A 5,581-nucleotide genomic window follows, 5' to 3' on the forward strand; every position below is an offset into this window, starting at 1 on the left:
ACTCCCACCCTTAGAAATTCTGTGCTCTGTGATATGCCAACACCCCCATACAAGCAATTCTGAAAGGTTGCAATAAAGCCACCACCAATATCACCTATGCCCTAGGAAACCTGAACATCCACATAAACCACTGTCCCCACCCTCAGGAATTCTGAAATCTCACAATAATATTTAAAATTTAAACTTTCCCACTTCCCAGTCCCTGCTCCCTAAGCTCCTGCTTTCAAACCAGCCAATGGAAACTTGCCAGCTTCCCCCACCTTCTCTGAAGTAGCCTCTGAGAAACTGCCAGCCAAGAATCCTATATCCAGAAAAACTGTCCTTCAGACATGAGGGAGAGTTTAAAATATTTACAGAAAAACAGACACTGAAAGAGTTCATGAACAGGAGACTTCCTCTAAAGGAAATACTAAAGGGTGTGCTACAGACAGGACAAGATGGGAGAAAGAAGTTTTGAGAAGAGTGAAGAAATGAAGATATCAGGAGATAGAATGAGGGTAGAGATCAGGCATTTGATGTGGAAGGAGTATAGAATGTTTTAGAGGACTGTATAGATCTAGAAATGGATAAAACAATAATGTGTAATGGCAGCACAATATTGTAAGTACATTGAAAAAAGATTGAATGTTTCCATGGAAATGTGGTCCCACCCATTCTGGGTAGGTCTTGATTAGTTCACTGGAATCCTATAAATAGAGCCCTCAAAGGGACCTCAAAGCAATTGAGCAGCTGCATCTAAGAGAGGACAAAATGCTCCAAGAGAAACATGTTGGAGAATGTCATTTTAAAACACAACCTGGGAGCAAGCAGTCTTCAGCCATGTGCCTTCCCAGCTAACAGTTTTTCTGGATGCCAATGACCTTTCTCCAGTTGTTGATGCCTTATCTTGGACACTTTATGGTCTTAAGTCTGTAACTTTGTAAACAAATTAACCCCCTTTATAAAAGGCAATCCATTTCTGGTGTTTTGCAAAATGTCAGCATTAGCAAACCAGAACAGACATTCTCATACTACCTGACTTTAAAGCATATTACAAAGCTACAGTGGTCAAAACAGCATAGTACTGGAACAAAGACAGATATGTTGACCAACAGAAATGAATTGAAAGTTCAGAAATAGACCCTCTGTGCTGGTTTGAAGTTGTTATATACTACAGAAAATTCAATTTTCTCTTAAACACACTCATTTGTGAGCAGATCTATTGTGGATGGGCTCTTTTGTTTAGGATGTTTCAACTGAGGCTTGATCTTAATCCTTTACTAGAGTCCTTTATGAGAGGATAAAAAGGAGAACAATTGGAGAGAGGGTAAGGAGAGAAACATCCCAGAGTTGCTAAAAGATAACCCACAGATGCTCATAGAGAAAGCCATTGGAACCAAAGTCTGAAAGAAATGAAACCCAGGAAGTGAAGGACCAGCAGACACCAGTGAGGTGCCTTGCAATATGACAGAGGAACCTCAGATGCCAGCAGTCTTTCTTCAGAGATGTATCCTCTTGTAGTTGCCTTAATTTTGACTTTCTCATGGCCTTAGAATTCTAACTTGTAACTTAATAAATCTCCATTGTTAAAATCATGTGGATCCCTCTGATAAGGAGGTTAGATATATTCTAATATCTAGAATGTAAAAAGAGGTTCTGCAAATCAACAATAAAAAGACAAACAACCCAATTTAAAAATGGGGAAATGACATGGATAGATAATTATCCAAAGAAGAAATTCAAATGTCTCAAAATCATATGAAAATATGCTCAACTTCACTAGTTTTAAGGAAACACAAATCAAAAGCACAATTAGATACCATCTCAGGCCTACTACAATGGACATTATTGAAAAAACAAAACTATGTTTTGTGGAGAAATAGGTACACTTATACAGTGTTGGTGGGAATGTAGAATAGTGCAGCTGCCCTAGAAGATAGTTTGGTGGTTCCTCAAGAAGCTAAGATTAGAATTGTTATCAGATCCAGCAATCCCATTTCTAGGTACATACATGGAAAAACTGAAAGCAGGAACATGAACAGACATTTGCACACTGATGTTTATAGTGGTATTATTCACAATTACCAATAAATGTGAACAGCCAAAACGTCCATCAACTGAAGATTGGATAAACAAACTGTGGTATATAATTATGATGAAATATTATGAGCTGCAAGATGCAATAAAGCAATGATGCATAAAACAACATGGATGAACCTTGAGGACATTATGTTGAGTGAAATAAGCCAGAAACAAAATGACAAATATTGTATAATCTCACTAATATGAAATAAATATAATGGGCAAACTCTGAGAGAATGCACATTAGGAGTTACAAAGGGGGTAGTGATTGGGCACTTAATGCTTAAAGAGTACAGAATGTTGAACAAGATTGATTATAAAGGTTCAGAAATAGATGGCACAATTCTGTGTGACAGTAGCATAATATGTAAATATAATGAATACAGCTAAGTGTGAATATGTTTGAAAGAGGAAGGTTAGGAACATATATGGCACGAGAATGAAAGAGGATAAAAACCAAAGCCCAAAGTAGGAAACAATGGTGGTTAATTGTACAAATCTAAGAGTTTTTACATGAATCAGAACAAATGTATGGCACTATTACAAGACCTTAAAAATGCAATGGTATACAGAAAAATAAAATTAATGCCACCTAGACTCTACAGTTATCAATAATATTGTAACATTCTTTCATTAATTGTAACAAAGGCAATATACCAAAGCTAAATGTCAGTAAGAATGGGGAAAGAGGGAGGTTTATAGGATTATTTTTTCTATTTCTTTTTAAAGGAAATGGAAATGTACTCATATAGATTTTGGTGGTGAATGGAGAACTATGTAATTATACCAGGAACCATTGATTTTACACTTAGGAAGGATTGTATGGTGCATGAATAAAACTCTTTTTAAAAAAAGATCTGCCAAATCAAAGTCCAGGATGAGATTGCTTCACTGGTAAATTCTGTGAAACATTTTAAGATGAATTACTGTCAATCTTTCTCAAAATCTTTTAAGAATTAATGAAGAGGAAACACTTCCTAATTCTGCATTAGTCTGAATGAAAAGGCTCATAAAGGCATCACAGGAAAAGAGAACTGCACACTAATTTCCCTTAAGAATATAAATGTAAAATCCTTAACTATATACTAGGAAACCAAATCTAATGACATATTAATAAGATTATATGCCATGATGAAGTGGGATTCACTTTAGAAATAGAAGACTGCTTTAACATATGAAAATGAATAAATGTATCACACTACATAAATAAAATGAAGGGAAGAAAATCACATGATTATCTCAACAGATGCAGAAAAACATTCATGTAAATCCTGCATACTTTCATGAAAAGTGGGAAAAGAAGGGAACTTTCTCAATATGATAAAGCCTAATTCTGAAAAAGCAATAACTAGAATTATATTCAATGGTGAAAGAATTAAAACAGTCCTTCTAAATCAGGAATAAGACAAGAATGCCTGCTTTCACTACAGCTATTCATAATTTTTCTCAAAGTTTTTGCCCACAGCAATTATGCCAGAAAAAAAAGAAACAAAGGGTATACATATTGGAAAGAAATATTTAAAACTATCTCTATTTGCAGAAGACATGATCTTGTATATAGAAAACACAAAGGAATTCACAAGAAAACTATTAGAGCTAATAAATGAATTCAGCAAAATGGCATGGAATAAGATCAACATGCAAGAAACACTTTTTTTCCTACACACTAACAATGATCAATCTTAAGGGGAAATTAATATAATTATTCCATTTGAAAAAGCATCTAAAAGAATAAAATATCTTCCAATAAGTTTAAATAAATATACAAAAGACATATAATGAAAACTATAAAACAATACTTAAATAAGTGGAAAGACACCCCAGGTTCATGGATTGGAAAATTTAGCATTGCAAATATGTCAGTATTTCCTAAAGCAAAATATAAATTAAATGCAATCCTTATTAAAATTCCAGAAGACTTTTATGCATTTGCATATTGAAAACTGATACCTTACAAGTGGCCCTAAATAGCCTAAACCATCTTTAGAACGTATAACAAAGATGGAGGACACATATATTGTGATTTCAAATTATATTACAAAGAAGCAAATGTAATCAAAAAAGTGTAGTACTCATACAAAGAGAGAATTAGATTAATGGTACAGATTTGAAATTTCCAACATAGAGCCAAACATCAATTTCCAAATGAGTTTTGGCAGGGATTCTAAGTAAAGGAAATGAGGAAAGAAGTCTTTTTACAAATGGTGTTGGGAAAATTGGTGATCCACATGCAAAAAATAATATGTACAAAATTAACTTTATACTTTACATACCAGAATCAACTTTTGTGTGTAACCTTGTATACAAAAAACAGAACAAAACAAAAACAAACAAAAAAAAAAAAGAAACAAAACAAAACTCCAAATGAATTAAGGGCTTCTTTGTTGTCTTCATCTCAATGCCCCATGTCTTTCCTGGCCCCTGACCCCGAACCTCAATGCCACACACCAGTATTCAGAGCCTCCTTCCTCATCACCAATCTCCCCAAGGCTCTGAGCAGACCTGTGATGCATCATCACTGGGCCAAGCTGAGTTCTCCTGGGTGCAGTGTGTGTGTGCAGGCTTGACTTGTTCTCCTCACCCTTGGTTGAGGCCACCACCTCTATAAGCTGTGACCCAGGTCCTTGCTGCACTGGGTGGCCATCAAGGGCCCTTGGGGATGCAGGCTGCTGGTGCTACTGCTGCTGGGGCCTGGTGGCTCCTCAGAGATCACCTTCAAGCTGCATGACAATGCTAAGCAGTGCTTCTGTGGGGACATCACACAGGGCACCAAGTGCATGCTTGAGTTCCAGGTGATTATTGGAGGTCACTATGATGCAGACTGTTGATTAGAAGATCCTGATAGAAATGTGTTATACAAAGAGATGTAGAAACAGTATGACAGTTTCACCTGCACAGCCTCCCAAAATGGGACATACAAATTCCACTTCAGCAATGAGTCTTCTACTTTCACATGTAAAACTGTGAATTTGGTTTTCAGATTGGAGAAGAACCACCTCTATTTACTAATGAGAACCAAATCAGTGCTCTGATCCAGATGGAGTCTGCTTGTGTTTAAATTCATGAAGCTTTGAAGTCTGTTGTCAACTATCAGAATCATATCCTTCTGAGAGAAGCTGAAGGCCCAAGCAGAGCAGAGGATCTAAATACGAGAGTGGCCTATTGGTCAGCAGGAGAAGCCCTCATATTTCTGGTGGTCAACATACGGCAGGTATTTCTTCCAAAAAGTTTTTCCCAGGTTAAAGAACCACCACAATAAGGGTTGGATTAAAAATACATTTTGAGAATTGATGCACCACTGCCACTGTAATATTGCTGTCCTCTGATTTTAGTTAATGAAGAACTTAATATTGGCCAGATTTTAAAAATCCTATTCATTCACTTGTTGGGAGGACATCCAATGCATATCCCCAAAGTGTGGAAAGGACACCTTTATTTTATTTGTAGAAGGTAGAAAAACTTTGGAACTTACTTTGGAGTATTCATGTTAAATATTCAGCACCAATGATCTACTGTTTTC

At 36.1% G+C, this 5,581-nt stretch overlaps 1 pseudogene; it reads left to right on the forward strand.

Moving 5' to 3' along the window:
* Nucleotides 1–2,500: 2,500 nt before the first annotated feature.
* LOC119524691 lies at nucleotides 2,501–5,320 on the forward strand (annotated as a pseudogene).
* The last annotated feature ends 261 nt before the right edge of the window (nucleotides 5,321–5,581 follow it).

Source organism: Choloepus didactylus (assembly GCF_015220235.1).
Source record: "Choloepus didactylus isolate mChoDid1 chromosome 11 unlocalized genomic scaffold, mChoDid1.pri SUPER_11_unloc4, whole genome shotgun sequence".
NCBI lineage: Eukaryota > Metazoa > Chordata > Mammalia > Pilosa > Megalonychidae > Choloepus > Choloepus didactylus.